Here is a 20,615-nt window from a genome sequence, read left to right on the forward strand (position 1 = left end):
TCCTTTTCTGTTTTATCTCTAAAATAGAAAAATCCATTGCAGAATAAAAGGGCAGAAGGTGACTCTAACAGAAGAAAAGCAATTGGGATAATGACAGTCATTATAGCTCTGGCCTAAGGATCTGTACCTCAGACTGTCTGCTTCTACTGATTTTTGCTTTCGTTTGGTCTTTTGGTGGTTTGGAATTCATTTATTTTTATCACAGCAAGAAGAAAATACAAAGAAAATATAGCTGCAGAAACCAAACTTGGTAGTGCCAATTCTACTGTCCGTTCGCGTTTATCTTCAGATAGAAGTTCTAAATAACCTTAAAAGGCTTTGTCAGTACTGGGAAAGGGCTAACTAGACACTGGAAACATTTTATTTCCTTGCTTTCTACCAGTCACATCTTCCTCAAAATTCATAGAATTTAAAACAATTATTAAATCATGTAAAAATAATTCCTGATAACCTCTTCATACCTTGTGCAAACCGATCATCCTTCAGGGGAAACCTGACTGTTTTGTATGGTCTTTGGACAAGGAACAACACGTGTAGCCCAGCTCTACAACCCTTCTTTGAACATGATTTCCATCAGGTTAATGACAACATTCAACCTCCAAGAAACAGGAACAATACCCCTAAAGATCTAGTCTCTTAAACTAGGGAGCTCATCTAGAATCCCATCACATTATTAAAGTTTTGACTGTATTCCTGCTATACAATTCACCTCAGTAATCTTTTTAATTTTTCTTGAAGCTTTCTAAAGCTGCAAACCAGTAACTCTACATCTGCTCTTACAATGTATTTATTACCTATGTCCATTTTTTATTTATTTAAGCTTCACTTTCTTAGTTCTTAAATCTAGAATTCATTTTAGAATCAGACTGATTTTTGGTACTTCACTATATTATCAAGCTTCTGCTCTCTGTAGCTATCAGTGTAATTAAAGTACATGAAACTGCACAAAAATGTTAGTTTACCAATATTATATAAAATATGTTTATAAACTATAAGGAATATTTTTTTTTGAGGAGGAGGAGGGGGGAACCCAACCAAGACCATCAGAACAAACAACTGAAACCCCAAAAAGGATTACTTATTTGAGTCCATTCTGAAACTTATGACAGCATCTGTAATTATTCATAATCCGGCTGTTAGAAAGCTCCCTTGATATCTTTGGTGCTTGGAAGGAATTTGTTTTTCTGGTTGATTATCTCAGGGACTTAAATCCATTCTTTCCATACTGTAAATCAGTGCCTTGGGGTAGGTGCCCTTTGAAGCTGTTCCAGTTTGCTAAAGCAATTAAAATTTAGCAAAGTATAAAATACCAGCAGGTTTTAATAACATGAATTATTGGGAAACCTTGATAAAAGATACTACTAGACTCACCTTCACTGTGAAACCACAGTATACTTTCTTCTTGTGATTGTGGTGTAGTCTGTTTAGCAGTTCAGCCCGTAGAGGTTCCAGGTTAGGGTTTGACTCAGTTGCTTTAACTGTATAGTGGCATTAGTGTCAGACACACAAGCCTAACTGACACAACACAGGAGCTACAAAAAGCCTTTATGGAGACACAGCTGATTGTCAGCGAAATCCTTTAATCATTTGAAGCAATACATCTGTTTCAGGTATGCAGCACAGTTTAAGGCAACTGAATTGAACCCCTCCTTCATAAGGCAACACCTACATTAGACACTTTCAAATTTAAGCTTTTACAGTCTGGATAGGAATCTCATACTTTATGTTCATGCTGTATCGAAAATGTTATCTTTTGTTGTGTGGAATGCAATATATTTAATATACAGAGAGATTCACATTTTGTATAGTATTAATAATAGTTATTTTTAACATTATTCTTATTTTATTAATTATGAAACAAAAGGTATGTAATAGAAGGCAGGTTTTAACAGGAAGATGTAACCCAAATGAAAATTAATCATGGAAGCACGGGAAAAATGAAGTATTCCAGCTCCTTTTGAACAGTCAGCAATCAGAGGTACAAAAATACAAAGTAGCTTATGCAGGATAAGAAATAATTACAGATAGCTGGAAGTAAAACTCAGAAGTTGACTCAGAGGCAACTTCTAATTTACTAAAAAAAATAAAATCTTTCGTGTCTTTCAGCAATGATAAAAAGTGTTGCTATACATCAACTTCAGAAAACAATATAAAATTGAATACTCAGAAACATCCAGAAAACACCTGGTGACCAAGTCAGGATTTCAAGCTTATATTAATTTGTATAAGCATTTCAAGAAGTCATAAAATCATAAGGAGATAATTTAAACAGAAGAAAATGCTAAATAAGGTACATGCTATAAAAGACTTTCTTGAGATTTCAGTATTTTGCACACATGGATGACCTATACATTTCTTAAAAATGGAATTTCAAAGAGTCAAAAAAACCACTTTTTAAAATCTGAAAAGAAAGAATTAGAGGTGCAACGGATGGAAAAATCCAACTAGTCAACATAGCCAATTCTTTCCAATTTTCTACTCAAGTTTGTGAGCACCAGCCTTCCTGAATTAATATCCCATAGTTAAAGGCATTTTAGGGTAAAAATGTATCATTCATTTCTCCTAAACTAGTGCTTTTCACAGATTTTATATTAGACACTTTATATTAAACATATATTAGTACTACAGAATATTCAAATCAGGAAATTCTTCCAAAACAGATGCTGGAGAATCACAGTCCAACTCTAACACGATGGTAGGTATTACATAAACAGTCAAGTGACAGATTAAGAAAATTATAGTTCTTTTTTACTCTTTAATAAAATGTACTCTAGCTCTTCTGAAAGCAAAAAAAAATGTTTCCTGTTACAGTAGGTTTATGTTACACTTGGACAAAGGAGTAATCAACAAAATAACACTGCTATCATAACCATGTAGCTAAATCCAGTTATGTTAAGCAATCAGCAATTTCTTTAATATTGTATCTCTGAGTTTTTGCATATATATACCATATAATATCAACAATAATTTAAAACAATCCAGCAAGGTTCACATTAACAGTAGTGGTCTAACATAGGCTTGTCTGAGAAAAAGGTTTCCTGTATCTGACTCACCTTAGTTTTAAAACAGTGTTAAAAGTCTTTGTCCACCGAGTATATTGAGCTAACAGAAGCTTTGCATTAAGAATGGAGGCATACAAAATGTTTAGCAATATATAATTTCCTTTGTCATTTTCTTGGAGATATCTTGGGTTTTTTTTGTAATCCAGTACATTAATTTCCCAATGATTTTTTTAGTTCAATATTATTATAACCACATTATTGCTTGCTGTTTCTTGTACAGTGCCAACAAGGCTTTTTTTCTTCATTGCAGTAAACACATTTGCTGCATGTAATTGATATAACATTGCAGTGTGGTGGGCAATTTCTGTGAACAAAAGTATTCATTCATTACCTTTGGAACACAGTAAAGGAGAACTTTGTCTGGTTTTGCTGAGATTATGTTCCAGATCCCCAAGGTAGTAAACAAAAGGGCTTTTGTTCATCTATTTTACCATATTTCTAAAATAATTAGGTTGAAAAGCCCATTTTAACCTGAGTTATATAAGAAATCCAGAATGACCTGAACGGCTGTAACTGACTGATGTAGTTTAAATGCTGGGTGGAGTAAAGCTATTTAGCAGTTGCATAGACTCCCCTCATACATTAGGTAGAGGTGTATCAAGGACACTGATATCATCCCTACTTGCACATGTACCTGTCATCAATTGGTGTAACAGCCAGTTAAGATGGGATGACAGTGGGACTTTATTAGAGTAATCCATCAACTTCTCTGTTTTAGTAGAACCTTCTTTCTTCTAGCCTGGAACTGAGGAAATTGAAAGAAAAAAAAAAAAGCCAAACCTATTACATCTTGTTCTCATAAAAAACCAAAAAAGATAACATCCCTTAATTTTGCTGTCCATGCTGTTCAATACTTTCAAGCAGCAAACAGGGCTCAAGCTACGTTGAAAATGTTTAGTTTGTTTCTTTGCAACTTCCAGCAATATGTTTTCCCGGATGGCACTGGTGTTGGACCCTGAAAAACTGCAATTTCATCAGAATCTATTATCCTATTAGTACTAGCAATGCTTGATGAGGCTGTGTCAGAATCATTACATTCTCAAGGCTCCAGTGGTTTCATGGAACTAAGAGTGGTAATGGGATTGATGGGAACCTTCTACTCATGATGGAATGTTTCTTTGCATTATTTAAATTTTTATATACTCCTACATAATTATGTATTTCACAGTCAAGATGAATCAATGCATTGAACAGATAATGTCAGACTGTAAGTGGCAAATATGTTTCATAGTAAAATAGAGGCAGGCTCCTAATTTTAAATTACACTGAATATTCCACAAGAACCATCTTCAACATTAGAATCCTGCACAATACTACATTTATATTCCATTAATATGCACATACAGTAGACCAAAAAATATCTCTAAATACTTTCCATCCTGCTGTGGCTTAGCCCTTATTCTTATACTAAATCCAAACCACAGCATTGTATGAGCTACTAAGAAGAAAATTAACCCTATCCCAGCCAAAAACCAGGACACATGCATGAGATACTCTGCATGAGGAATAGAATTTGGAATTTTTAAACTTATAGAAATACATAAGGGTTATACATAATCCAACACAAATAATTTACAGTAGGGAGAATGACAGGTACATCTGTGTTTTTGTCACCCGGTATTAAGAACAGAAGCAAAAAAGTATAGGAAAAGAATGTGACAAAATTTAAATGTAGCATCAAATAGCCGTGAACAATTGGGGAATGTTTTCTGGTTTTGTCCAATATTGGACAAATTTCAGGAAGATCTTTCTTTCAGGGTGTGCAAATAGACAGTGAATCTTTATGATTATATTCATGAAGAAACTGGAATCCTTGATGGAAACTTTACAGATAAAATTGAATCTTTTCCAAATCATCCTTTCTTTCAAACCACATTCTTTGTCTAGAATCCCACGTCACAGTTATAAGTTGTATTGACATAAGCATATGCTTAAAAGCTAATTTTCTGAATTCTGAGCTATTGCCTCCCCTTGCTATCTATTAGTAAGAGTAATAGAATTTGGCTTATGCAGCTTTCCTTACTTCTTGGGATGCTGTCTCCACAGATTTTGCCTAACCTCTTAGTTATTAAAAAAACTATGTTTATCTTGAACTGATATACTGGCTTACAGCTCCAGAAGCTAGTAGAATGAAAGAGTTCTAGCTTCCCTTTACTGCTGATAATTTGCCTCTAAAACTGAAAAAAGTAATGATCTGTGTATTCTTTTTCTCTATTGATCATGTTTTTCTAAAATGAAATAGAGAGAGAAAAAACCAATAAAAGTTTAGGAGAACAGGAAAGTGACATTGTTCTCTTTATAGGGGTCTATCCTTGCACTCAAAAAAATTCTGGATGAATTTTTTAGTTCAGTGTTTCTGATACTATATTGGGTTTGAGATAAAGAATTTTAATTGTTAGATCTTGATCACATTTTTCCTGCATGACTGGTAGCAGCTACTACAGGCACAACTAAGTTTTACTTTTTCATGTTAAGAATCTTTAGATGTCTATTAGTGGGTCTTCCACGAATGGAAGCCTTGTCTTCATCATTTACGGTATGAGCTGGTCACTTAAATAACATTATATGACAAAGTCGTGATTGACTTTCCCTACCTTCCTTTCGCTGGAGTATTATGTTTTTCAAACTTCATTATACCTTAAGCAGGAAATAATCTACTTTCTTCTCTGTGTTTGATATTAGGCAAGATGTGAGGTAACCTAAAAAGGCAGAACATGTTTATTACAGAAATAATGTGGTGGATCCAGATTATGCAGTAAAATACAGTTCTGTTGCAATGATTGCCCGTAAGAGAAACAAAAAAAAAAAAAAAAAAAAAAAAAAGAAAAAGAAAAAAAAAAGGTTTAATTAGAATTGTGGCCATTTCCAAGACAGATACAAGGCAGGGGTGGCAATACTAGTTAAATTAGTCTTGCTTGCATGCTCTGGTGACTTGTAGGGAGAAAAAATCTAGGGAATTATTTTGTTGCCTGAACAAAATGTTTAGCAGCATTTCAAATGCCATGGGGTATCTAAGTCATCTGCCCAGGTGTGAGGTGTCTGTATTTACATAAGAAGTTTTTGGATCAACCCTAGCTCCATAATAAATCAGTATTTCGGGTAATATTTCAGCCTCTGATGGGAAACAATTCTCCCATATGATAGAAAACCATACCGGTTAAAAGTCCTTTCTTTGCGGGTCCATTAGTGCACACTTTTTGTAATGGCTAGTAAAGTATGATTTAGGAGATTTTTTGAACACTTTTTTCTTTTTAATTAGCAAAAAATCTCTCAATGGATGTTTACATGACAATATCTGAAGAGACAGTAGGTCTGCTTCAAATCCTATGCTTATTTGCAAGAGACAAAAAAACCTTTTATATAAACATAAAACATTATTTTCAATAGCATATATATTTCATCAAATTTTACACAGAAAATACATAAACCTTGAAAACTATTCTTGAAATATATTTTGAAATTATAAAACTCATCTCTAGCTTCATTTCACACTTGAAATGTAATCACAATGACCCATACTTAATAAGATGTTTCTACTGCAGCACTCAGTCAGTTTAACAGGTGGTAATTTGAAGTAACTTTGATAAGGTTAGGTCATAGTTTGAGTGAGTTAATCTGAGTTCAATGATAAATGAACATGCCGCGTTAAGTGGTAGGAGCATGGGAAAATCAGAGCTAATAGACATTATTTTAACAAATTGCCATTTTAAATCACCTTCCTGAGGGTCTTTAAGCAGGGTTTCATCAATTACATGCTTACAGCTCACATTAGTGACACACATTAAAAAATTTCCCACATGAATAATTTAGAAAAAAATTTACTATCAACCCCCTGTGTGAGTTAGCTCTTGTCTATTTAAGCAAACTTTTACTTAAATGATGCATGACATGCAATATTTCAAAAATAGTCCTTATGAGATCATGAAGACAAGATACAGAGAAAAAATTGTCCTTGCAATAGTTCTTTATTCTTTCATGTTCCCTTTAGTTTTTCTGTTGTTTAACATCTTGGAGTCTTTGCTAGTTTTTTTGTTTACTGCTCAGGACTGACTCGCTTTAAAAAACTTACTTTCCAGTAGCACTTCCTTTCTTTGACTTTCTGCTAAATAAATGGAGGCACAATATCTATATTAAATCAACAGCATAAGAATGAAAAGTGGTAAGAATTTTTTTTGTCAAACAATCTTCAGTAGAAAAAATGTCCCTTTAAAAGGCGCACAACACTTTTTTTCCTTTACTAAAAGCAAATTTCAAAAGCTACTTGGAAAGGAATATGGCATAAGTTTTGCACCATGTAAAGATAACTTTCCATTTTCTTTAGAAAAAAATTGTGTTGTTTCACAATTTTTTATTGGGGTGGGTTGTGTAGGGGTGGGTGGGAAGACCCAGAACAGGTAATAAAGAACAAACCTGAAAGATTTTACCAATTTCTTGGTGCAGATCACATTTTAAAAAATTAAGTGTCGTCGTCATACTGATCCAGGAAGGAAACCTTGGCCTGTCATAGCCCACAATTTCTCATTTCCTAAGGCTAGTAATTATATCCTGATGTGAAGCCCTGTTTGCAACAGTAACATATTAATTGCTTGTTTCCGGAGTCTATTTCAGAAAGAAAATTATTTTATAACCCTCCATCTTAGGCTTTTACAGCACTATGGTAAGATGTTGAACATGGAGAGTGTTTGTTTCATGTATTGGGGCGGGGGGGGGGGTGGGGGGGGGTGGGGGGAGATTCCAGGCTAAGAAGAATATTCAAATTATATCTTTTCACACTGAAGAATATAGATATTCAGCTCAGCACTCAGACACAGTGACACCAAACCTTTCAGGCCCTCCATAGCTTCCAGGATGACATCCAAAATAGCAAAGGCACGTGGTTCCAGATTAATTTCTCATCAAGGTACAATAGTTAGGAGCTCAGGGAAAGAAGCATTATTGCCACAAGGGAAGAATCATTGCCAAAATGCCATCATGTGGGGATTGATATTGAAGGTGGGATAAATAATCCTCTGGAAGTCTCTTTCTCCCTTTTCAATACAGATAAAGGGAGACTTTCATGATTTTGATATCTCTGCCTTACTAGATTCCTAAGACTAGGGTTCAGGTTAATTTAATGTAAAATGCTATGTACAAGTACACTTGATTGGGAAATGAGGATTTTAGGCTTGGGTGAACAATGGGTGAGTAGAAACCTAGATCTAGTTTACTGGTTGTGCAATTTAATTTGGAACAGGGAATCCCAAGCTTCTGATATCTACTTTTCTAACAGTTCAAAACTTCTTGTATACTGAAGTGAATTATATATATGAACCCCTGTAAATTATTAAAATTCAACTTATTTTATGTATTCCCCACAGTACAAGCACTGAGCATTTACGTGGAAGTAAACTGGATGGCAAGAAATTTTAACTACATAAATGACAGACTGTTGGCCCTGTGTAAAGGCCAGTGTTCCCTGGGCTTCAGCCTTTGGAATGGAAACTAGTCACCTATACAGCATCCTGTATCATCTTGATCAACACTCACTCGGATCTGGGGGTTTTGAGATGCATTATAACTTAACTAGAAAAATCCACTGAATAATTTATTCATATTATTTCAGTATTAAACAATAATTGCTTTTGATGAATTTAGCAATACTAAAACAGTTTTAACTACCATGGCATGATGAATGTTTTATGCAGTGATACATATTGGAAAAGTGAAAGATAAAATAAGTTTTGGCAATGATATCTGCTTATGCATTTCTATTACTAATGTAAAATAATGAGATAAAATTTTTTTAAAAAAAATATTAAAGTATTTAATTTAAATTAAGTTAAATTAAAAATATAAACTAAATAAAAATAAAAAAAAATTATAATGGAATTCTACAGAAACTGGTTTTCCATTGTCAAATGTACATATGTTGTGTAATGTCTTTATTTGCCAGCAAATGGAAACCACCTACATTTTGATCAGATCTGTGTGGTTTGTATGTCAGGGATTGGAAGTTATTATTATGCTTTTGAAGTCTTTTTACACAGGTTTCACTTGCAATGGTTGCTGAGCTTCAACTAACAGATAAGGGGGAAAGTGTTAAAGGAACAAAATATTGCTTCAGACAATAAATTCTTCATCAGTATATTTAGAAATGAACATTAATTACAGTGGTCATCTGCATTTTTCTGTAGCATTCCTTGAAGAATTAATTCCTGGAGTTGCTGCAGGAAAGATACTCTACCCTGTTGAGATTCAGAGAGAGAATCAGAAGTACTCTAAAAAGGGAGTGAATTCGTTTGGCATTTGATGATCAGAATGATTTATTTCTGTCTTTTCTGGACCCTTAACACCATCCTGGATATGGACATATAACAATAACAGGTTAACAACTACCATCCACACAAATATTTAATTAGCCACATTTCTTGCTGCATGAAGATGGTAAATCATTATTAAATATATATATGTTAAGAAAAAGCTGTGAGAGGACCTCAGGTTGGCCAAATTATTGTAGTATAGCTGCTGTCACTTTTCATAAAAGTAAAAATTATAACATCGCAAAATATCCTGAGTTGGAAGGGATCCATGAGGTTCAATGAGTCTAACTCTTGACTTAACACAGGGCAACCTAAAAGTTAAACCATATATCTAAGAACATTGTCCAAACACTTGGACACTGGCAAGCTTAGCTTGGGACCATAACCACTTCCCTGCCAAGCTTGTTCCAGTGTTTGACCAGCCTCTCAGTAAAGAACTTTTTCCTAATATCCAATCTGAACTTCTCCTGATGCAGCTTTAAGACAGTTCCTCTTACCCTGTCACTGGACACCAGAGAGAAGAGATCAGCACCTTCTCTCCATTCCCTGTCATGAGGAAGTTGTAGACAGTAATGAGGTAATTCCTCAATCTCCTACATCTCTAAACTTAACAAACCTAGCACTCACTGTCTCCCAAAAATGTGTTTTCTTAAAAGTTCTAAGCTAGAAAAATAATATTTAGAAATAAAGTCAATTAAAAAAAAATGTAACACAAATAATACAGATTTTCTGTAGTCTCAATAAGGCGGATCTCTTCTTCTACAGTTACCATCAATTTCCAATTCAGCAGCCTGCAAGACTGCAGAAAAATATGTGCCTTTCTCTTAAGTTGTATATATATTAAAAAAAAAAACCAAACCAAACAACTCAAAACCAAACCTCACAACTCTTTCTGTGCATTAATTTAGTGTTAGCTACATATTTGCTCCTTGTTCCTTATTTCCTTATCTGACTACTCTTTGCGGAGGCACTATTGTCTACTTCTCTGTCTTTTGCTTGTCTCCTCTTATACTGAAATCCAGAATCTTGTTACAGCAGTGCATGCTCAGCTGGTTTCAGAGAAAGCATGATCACTTTCCTTTCAGAGAGTTTCATCTGACCAGCTAAGAAACATCAAGTAACTGCTTTCTGCTTTGCTGGCCATCCATACCTTTTTGCAAAAAATAGTAAATCCAGAACAAACAAGCCAAAATACCATCAATCTCATGGGTTAATCGTGTAAATCCAAATACATACTTTTCAGGCTTAGCTCATAGCATATCTGAGAACTGTATCAGCAATGTTCTCATCTGTATACACAGAATAACAAGTGCCTCACAAAATATGTACTGAAGCAAGCATCCATCAATTTCTTAAAGTTACTGTACCAGAACAAGCATTAGAATAATGATGTTGGTCCTAAAGTTATTGCCATTTACATTTTTGGCCCGGGGAAACCCTTAGTGGACTGACAAATGTTTGTATTAACTTCCCCCCGCCCTATCCCCCACCCCCCACCCCCCCCGCCCCTCTTCCCCTGGATGTCAACATAAAGAGCTGCTGTTATCAACAATGTATCTGATGTCTTCACTTGATAATGATATATTATAGCAGGTCAATATTTGCTAGACACTATTCACTGGAATACTATCTTCAGGTACTGAAGCTTATGGCTAATTATCAGTTTAAATAATATTAAGAATATACAGTTTAAATCCCTCATAAAACGACAAAAGCCTGTTGTCATTTTCCTCTTAGGAGTCTTTAAGTGGAACATGGTGTTGGGAGGTGAAATGTAGCAGCTAAAAGATACTTATTTTAATTTAACTTCAATCTTTTTATATTACTGATAGTGCTATTGGCCACTCTATAAGCAGTTGCTTATCTCAAATTATAATGTAGTTTGCTAACTGATGTATTTTAATTGCTTCTTCATTATTACAAGTATAATCATAGAATTAATAGAATCATAGAATAGTTTGGGTTGGAAGGGACCTTAAAGACCATCTATTTCCAACTCCCTGTTACAGGCAAGGACACCTTCCACTAGAGCATCTTGCTCAAAGCCCCATCCAACCCCTTCTTGAACACTTCCCACAATGGGTCATCCAGAACTTCTCTGGATGTCAATCTGTTCCAGTGCCTCACCACCCTCACAGTAAAAAAATTCCTCCTAATATCTAAACTAAATCTACTCTATTGCAGCTTGAAACCGACATCCCTTGTCTTGTCACTACCTGCCCTTGTAAATGCATTTTATGCTAAAAAAATTTAGCTTTCTTCATCCTTATCTGCCACGGCTTTTAAAAAAAAAATCAGTATTTAAAATAGTATTTAATTATGTATATATATGTATGTTCTATAATCCCTGGTCTACAGAATTATTTTCTTATAATCTGTGTTTGGGTACTACTATGAGTAAATCCTTGCTCTGTTATGCCATATATATAGTATCTCACATAGGGATGTAATGCAGCTCTTTTGGTCATATCATGTTTTCTGGGCCTTTCCATTTTGCCTCCAGGCTAGACTGCAAGAAAGTGACAAGACAGGAACACATATTTCCAAACAATACATGCAAAGGAATGATAGAGGAAGAGACTGCAGTATCTTACAGGCTGTTAAGACTAACTGATGAACAGAAAGAGAATGATGCCAAAGATGTTAAATAGATGATTTCTCTTATAAGCCTTCTAGCTCTTTTCAAGCATGCACTGAATTGTATGAGAGAAGTATTTCAAGCCTAACTTCAGGCATCTTCTTGAACAACCCAAGTCAGAAGCCTATGTGCCTTAGGTTTGGTCTATAGTCAATAGTACCTTTAAAAAAAGAGTGTAAATATTGAAATTCAAACAATCTGGTAGCCATATAAAGATTATGCCCAAACTACATCACTCTTTATTTCATTTCTTAACTTGGTCTGGCAGCAATGCTGGATAACAAGGGATGTTCAGATTGAAGAGGTATTTGCTCCATCAAGCCCTAAACATTGAGAGCTCAATTTCTGGTGTGAGGTTGGCATTTTTCCTTCTCTGCCTCCAGTTCCACCACATAGCCTGTGTATGTTAGTATAACTAGCAATTAGTTAACTTCATTCTAGGTGTGATTCATGTAAATGTAGCACAGAACAGAGTTGTGATATATCTTTCCAAGGATACCTTTACATAATGCATTCTCCTGCATTCAGTCAATTCATATCACGATGCATTCATTATGAAGTAATAGAATACAGCCAGCTTTGTGTCTGAGGTATAAAAATTCAGAAAGAAATAAAATACCAAAGTGCTGAAGTGTTTAAATTGCTATCAATTTGCAAACAACCTCACTCATCAAATGCTTAAATTACTATGACGAAGATTTAAGTGAATAATTCTAGATAGTAACCAACAATGATGGTATAGTTAACTGCCTCCACCAGCCAATAGATTTTAATACATTAAGAATGGGTGAATTTTGAAGAAGGGCCTAAGAGCACCTTAATGAAAAATTAACAGTTATGTGCAACATTACGTTAAGTGAGGTTTTGAAGAAAAGATGTCTGTGGCTAGACAGAATTCACTAGATTATATTTGCTCTGGATTTCAATGGGTCCACCAGAAAGGCAAAAGTAATATCACCTGAACTAGAAGAAGGGGCATACTCTGACCATAAAAGGCATTCTGGAAGAGTAATAGGTTGAGAGGATGAGAATTTCCATGTGATATGTGCACAATCTACGGTAAACTCAAAGATCTTATTTCATTGTATTTTATTTTAAGCAATTAGCTTAGTTACTCTTGTAACGTGAATCATGCCTTTGGTTAGGTTATGTGATAAAAATCACACAAAATGGAGCACAGAGGAACAGGGACAGGTGGGATCACAACAATACCCTCACCTGGCTACTGCACTACCAGGAACACCACAGGTGTAGCTGAGCCCAGGTACATGATCTACCCATAAAATGCACATCTCCCCTCCTATGAAAGGAGTACAGAGGCAGAGTGGTAAGTGGACTAACCTCAGTATCCCCATTTAGAAAGAAGCCTGTGCCCAACCATCCTAGGGCTGTCCACAAAGAATCTCAGTCTTACGGACTAGGTATGATACTCACCTCATGAGTGGCTGTGAGCAGCTCTCCAGAGCACCTTTTGGACTGAGGAGGTCGCTGTTTAGAGATACGGAACTTCTTACAGGATGCAGGGGAAAAATATCTGGGCATTGTAGAAGATCTATTATGGGATGTTAGGGAAGGAACCAAAGGCAGGGGAAAGATTTGGATCAAGTGGCCTTCTACAATGAGGTAATACATTAGTGGACAAAGGAAGAGAGATAAAGTTGTTATCTACCTGGACTTCGGTAACGTCTTTGACACAGTCCCACACAAAATTCTTGCCACCAGATTAGGTTTTAATGATGGACTTTTAGAGGGATAAAGAATTGGTTAGATGGCCATGTCCGGAGAGTTGCAGTTAATGATTCAATGTCCAAGTGGAAACTGATAATGAGTGGTGCCCCTCAGGTGTCTGTGCAGGGACTGAGACTGTTTAATATCTTCACTAATAGCATAGAAGGTGAGACTGAGTGCACTTGCAGCAGTTATGGGGATGACACCAAGCTGAGCAGTACAGGTGACAGACTAGAGGGAAGTGATGCCATCCAGAGAAACCTTGACAGGCTTGAGGAATGAACCCATGTGAAACTCATGAAGCTCAGCAAGGTTAAATGCAAGGTTCGGCACCTCTATTGGGATAATTGTCAGTAACAGTACAGACTAGGGCAGAGGTCCTTAAACTTTTTAAACAGGGGGCCGGCGTGCGGATGAAGTGGCAGGAAGTCATCTGCGGCTGCTTGGCTTCCCCCCCCACCCCCTCAACCTCTGGCGGGGTGGGGTGGGGTGGGTGTCTGTAAATACCGGGGGCCAGATTGAGGACCCTGTAAATCCATATCTGGCCCGCAGGCCGTAGTTTGAGGACCCCTGGACTAGGGGATAAATGGCCTGAGAATAGCCCTGGGGACCTGGGGAAACTAGTGAATGAAAATCTGGGCATGAGCCAGCAAGATGCGCTTGCAGCCCAGAAAGCAAATCATATCCTGGGCTGCATAAAAAGAAGCATGACTAGTAGGTCAAGAGAGGCGATTCTCCCTCTCTTCTTTGCTCTTGTGAGACCCCAGACCTTTTATCAGGTCCTGTAGTGACAAGAGAACTGAAAGAAGGTGGTGAGACACTGGAACAGGTTTCCAAGAGATTTCATGGATGCTCCATTCCTGGAAGTTTTGAAAGTCAAGTTGAACAGGACTTTGAGCAACCTGATTTAGTGGAGGATATTCCTACCTATTGCAGGGGTGTTGGACTAGATGGTCTTTGAATTTCTGTTTCAACCCAAACCATTCTGTGATTCTCTGATCTTGGTGATTTGTGGAGGAATAAGTGTGGGGAAAACAAAAGGGTGAGAGGACAACAAAGCCTGTTTCTTACAGCATTGGCTAGTCAGTACATTTGTCTGGCCATGACCTGTGCCTGATCAACTCTGTCTGAACTCTGATTAAACTCAATTTCTAACTATTTTCCTGTGTGAGGGACTATCTCTTCTATGTGTGTAAGGGGGTCAAAGCGCCACTGGATGGAGTCAGACCAGAGTTCTGTATGTTGGTGGTATCAGAATCTGGAGTGAGCATAGGTCTGCTAGTGAGTGTGTGAGTGCTGCTGCAGGGCAAGCTGAAATAGCTGGCAAGAAGATTGATCTGGGAGCCAGTGGGGTGGTTCTCTTTCTAAGAGTGAGGCCATGGCAGGAACTAGTTATGGGAGGGGAGTCTCAGCCAGGTTCTGGAGAAACTATGGGATCTGGGAGTCTCTAAGGATGAGATAACTGTGTGTAGGGGAGGTTCTGGACCAGCACATGGAGTGGGTTTGCAGCCTCGGGGGCTTCTATGTCTGGGTGCCAGGAAGTGGGGAGACTGGGTTCCAGAGGCAGCTACTGAGCATACTGAGGAACTGAGCTCAGCTGCTGGAGAGATCCACACCTTACTTGTGAACATGCGTAAGTGTATATGTATGTGTATAAGTGTGTGTGTATATATGTATGTTTCCCAGTAATGCATCTTCATGCTGCTCAGCCAGAGAGGACCAGGATGAGGCCACTGGTGCTATTTACACTTGTGCAAGTGCTGAGTGTGTCTGTATGTGCTGATCTGTGTGGCTGGCCATGTTTATGTACATATAAATACAGATGTGTGTCTGTGCCTACTGGGAACATTTGCTTGGCCTCACTGCTGGTTGGACCTGGAAACATGGTGCTACAGCAACCTCAGCTCCATTGTGCTTCTGGATTTTGTAAATCCCTAACGCTTTTCTTTCTAATTATACAAAACAGGACCCTTGAACTACTCTGAAATCAGACACCTCCATTCATCACCTAAAATTGTACTTGATGAATGTTAGCTTATAACTCATATGGCAAGATGATTAATGTAAAATTAAAGTCAGATCTATTGCCTCTGACAACAAGAGAAGACATTTAAAATAACAGGGATTGTATATGCCCTGCCACTGAGAAACGGAATTCTTGGACCTGTTCTATTGTTTTCATATATATTTCATTAATAAAATTAGTTAGTGCCACTTCAGCTCCCAATTTTTTTTTTTCTTTCATTGAACTAAGAAAGTGATATTCCTCTATTCCTTGGATGTTGTGAGGTATAATTAATTCTTCTATAGCACTCAAATTGCTATTACAACAAATTATATTACTGGAAACCATGCCTATTAAATTAAAAGTATTAACTTTAATTTTCCTTGCTATTTTATGTCTAAGTCAAACCTGCAATATTCCTGGAGTTTAGCGTTTCATGTATTACACTAAAAGTGCTCAGATCTCATTCTCTGAAGGTCTAGAAATTATCAGACATATGTGTTTTTAGGAGATAGCTGGTGCTGTGGAGAAAGTGGGTATTTACACCCTGGTTGCAGTGTGTCACCTTTCTGCTTCAGTGCGTTGCATAGCTTTAAATCTTTTAGATCACATCATCTTGTGTAATGTCAACTCACATTGGCTTTTCTGCATGACACAATATAACATGATGGGTGGTGACACAGAAAATGTAATGCAGTGTGACACATCAGGAATGCAAAGGGTACTGCAGTTGGGTAGTTGGTATCAATTTAGATAGGAGGCTTCAAATCCAAAATAAATCTGGCAGACACTAATGGAGCGAATGTTACAGTAACTATTGCATGTGTGAAACTGTGAATTCTGCAGTTCATGATAGTGCATTGAACAGGTGCAGAATACAGTGAAATATTGGGAAGAATGAGTGTTTGTGGTTGGCATAGGTATACACATGTAAATTATACTGGAAGGTTATATATTGCAAAATTTCCCTTTTCCTGATTTTTAATCTTTTCTGTAATCATTATTTGTTTATTTTAATTCCTTTTCTAAACTGTGGGGGACCAAAACTAAAATAATTAAAAATTATTTGTAATTGTTGTGTTTGATTATACCAGATTTAATTGGCATCAGATAATCAAATGCAAAAGGTAAGGATGGAAAACCAGTACCCACTTATGTGGAGAACACTTTTAAATACCTAACTCCTTATTCCTTAATTGTTTGAACACTCCAGTGAACTTTCTACCAGATAAATCTGCTGCGGGAGTAGGAAGTCCTAAGAATTCTGTCACAAGGCAGTCTGTGCCTTTCAGACTCTGTTCTTATTGTATATAAACCATGCAGTGTAATACTACCATATTAGATTTAGTTATTTTTTAGGATAAAAAGGATAGAAAGTCCAAAGAAAAAAGAGGAGAGTAGACACAAGGGTACAAAATATCTTGTTCTGTAAGTATCAGATGACTGTGAAGGGATATGAGAAGTTTCTAAAGTTTGGGTTCATTTTGTTCTCTTGTCAAATCATCCGTAGAGCTGAGACTATTGTCTTGTTTCCCTAGGCAAGCATTGTTCTTTTTCCCCCCCTTTTTTATTCTTTTGATTATTTTTTTTCCCTGTGGCAACACATTTTCTGCTGCGTGTTAGTTATTCCTATGGTTCAGCTTTTTTACAAGGCAGGACACAATAGTTTTCCCAAAAGATTAGAAGTATTTTAGACTGTAATAGAACTCTCAAGTTTTCTCATAATCTATGGTCCAGAAAAGGAAAGAATTTATAAATGTGTATAGACGCTGATTTTCTTCACTGAAAGAGTGATCAAATAATTTGATTGGACTGTAGAAAAAGACTAGGTGGGAAACACAGTGCTTTCATCTTTGGAGTGTGGGAGAGGAAAGGTTGATGTGTGGGACAGGAATTCTTTAGGGCCATACTTAATATCTCAAATGCAATAAACAAACATAACTTGAGAATTTCTCATGTGCAGAGGAGTAACTCAGGGAATATCACAAAGTCTACTCTTCTGCTTGGAAAATGGAAAAAAAAAACCCCAGCCTAAATGTGTGCTACAGAATAGAACTGAAAAGTAGGGTGCAGCAGACGGGGGTGATGCACAGTAGTTGATAAGACACAAAGAGAGGCTTAATTCCATTTTTGTACTATGTAGTTTTAGCACTTCTGCAAAAGATCTTTTTAGTGATAACTGCTACCCTCCAACGATTCTTTTTTGAGACTTGCAAGTTTTTTGCAGGGTTGTTTTTGTTTTGTTTTGTTTTGTTTTTTCCCACTAGTAGAACAACTTTAACAGTTTAGGGAGGAGGGGAGAGAAAAAAAAAGGCCCTTTAAGTGCTTTTATCAATATTTCAAAGGCAAACACAACTGCTTCACTGTTTCTAAGAAACAAGAAAATCAGCTTTACTGCCAGTTTCACCAGCAGCGATTTACTCCCCTGCTCAGTTTTGGCAGTTGCTATTGTTTCCCTTGAAGTCAGAGTAGCATGTAATTTTTTGCAAAATCACATGCAATGTTCCCTGGTGAATGTTATTTGCCATCATCGTTTTGACAGGATCAATATTACGATGTGTTATAGATGAGACCAGACAAAACACTAAAGATAAACTGTAAGACACAGTCTCACTCAGCAGCAGACCATCTGGAGACGGTGATGGTCAGTCAACTGTTTAGCATCACTCACCCAAAGAAGGGTATTTATAAGCTCATGGTTCCCTGCAGGTCCCCCTTCTGGCATGATATCATCTTGTTGCCTGAGGCCCTATACTGAATATTTCTGGATCGTAACTGCACTAGCAGCCCACTGCAATCTTTTGAAAAGAAGTGGCTCAGCAATCACATCCTCCCTACTTGTACAACCAAGAGTAAAGAGGGAGGATGGTCATGTGAAACCATGCCCTCATGTGGTAGTATCTTATCCTAAAGATACTGATTAGCTTGGACATGAGTCACATTCATCTATTAAATTATTTCTGAAGTGGCAAGTTACTGCTTATTCCTGATGGTAAGTAGGGTAAGAAGACAACTCAATATTTTTTCAGTTGTTTTCACTTATTGATTGTTACACTACTTGTTCATATATTAAATTCACTTAGGTCTCAGTTCTGTAAGTGTTGATTTATGTATGGCATAAATTTGCTTTTTCAGCTGTACTAAAGTTCTTTGCAACCATTTATGCATGAAATTAAATATGTTTTGTAGACTTTTGCCACGTTTTATCACGTTTTTTGAGGAAAATTATTTATTCCTGTGGATATTATTTAGTCCTGTGGTTTCTGGCTGAGAATTTTAGTGTTGACCTGTCTTTCATGTCCAGTTAGTATGTATATTCATCTCTTTCAAATAGCATTTCTGAGCATAGAAACTGATTTAGCAGAGTAAAACAAAAGAAAAGATGCTCTTGTTGATGTTCCTAGCCAAGTTCCACTCCTTTGAATTTCAAATACCTTTTGTTGCAAGTGGAACTGATTTGAACAGATCAAGCTCTTAGTAAAAAAGAAATAAAATTTGTTTTAGGAAACAAGAGAAAATATTCATCCACAATGATGTTCACATCTCATTGTTCCTATTCTCCAATACCCATAGATGTCTCCAAGATGTGTGGTCAAACAATTCCAGCACATAACCTGGCACTCCGGGAGCCATAGTTTTAGTAAGGTTTCCTATCTGTCCAGACTTTACTTGTCTAAGTTTGCTTTCTATTTCATTCATTCCTTTGAGTCATGAATAAAGAATTATGTTCTTCTCATTGTTTCTTTACACATAATATGATTTCTCTTAGTTGTTTTTTTTTTGTTTGTTTGTTTGTTGGTTTTGTTTTTTTTTTGGGGGGGGGGTTGTTGTTTTCTTTTTTTTTGTTAACTTTGAGAATGAAATACCCTTGGACTGTTATACACAGAAATACACATGCTGTGTTTGATTTTGTTTTTTTAAATTGTGCCAAGTAACTGGCCTCAGGAGGAGATCAAGTGAAAGGAGAACTGTTACAGGTAGGGCAGCACCTTTGTAGCACTGGATTTACTTTCTATTTCCCAGGAATAATTACAAAAATTACTTTCTTGTTTCTGACAGAATCCCACGTACATTCCCTTCTGACTAGCATTTAGCAGAAAATGGCCAGTTTCCTCTTTCTCTGAATTAAATTGAGCTACCACCAAGTAACACTTTGTTGTGTGCATAGAATGCAGTTATAACACTTACTTTAATCTTACATTTCTCCTCATGACGTATTCACTCTATATGAGAGAGGAATACAGTGTGTATACTTTACTGCAGTGCCTACAAATGTTATGAAATAGAAATGAATTGACTCACTAAACCAATCATAATTTATTACAAATTAGTAGTTCTTCATATTTTGATTTCTTACTCATCTGTGATGGTTGGATGCATTTTACTTACCTTTAGGGGTGGGATTCAAGTCCAGATACTAAAGTATTTAATATGAACACCTGCAAATACATGTGTCTGTGAAAGAGAGGAGTCTTAAAAAAAAACCGGTGCAGCCAGTACTAATGTGGGACTTGATTCCATTGCACCCATTGTATGTACATTCCATATGGTTCCCAACTACTATTCCAGATGTCCTATAGTATCCATCTTGCCACCCAGCAGCCATTCTGCAGAGGCATAGTTTTCTCATAAGTCCCTTGTCATATCTGCCAATTCAATGCAGGTCTTGCTGATATAGGCAATGTCAGTTCAACAAAGGGAAGTGCAAAGTCCAGCACTTGTGAAAGAATAATGCCAGGAACCACTATATCCTGGGGGACAACCAGACAGAAAGCAGCTTGGCAGGAAAGGATCTGGGGGTCCTTGTAAACACCAGGTGTACCTGAGTCAGTGATGTGTCTTTGTGGCAAAGAAGTCTAAGGGTATCCTGGGCTGCATGAGGC

The sequence above is a fragment of the Falco biarmicus genome, chromosome 2, assembly GCF_023638135.1.
Source record: "Falco biarmicus isolate bFalBia1 chromosome 2, bFalBia1.pri, whole genome shotgun sequence".
Lineage (NCBI taxonomy): Eukaryota > Metazoa > Chordata > Aves > Falconiformes > Falconidae > Falco > Falco biarmicus.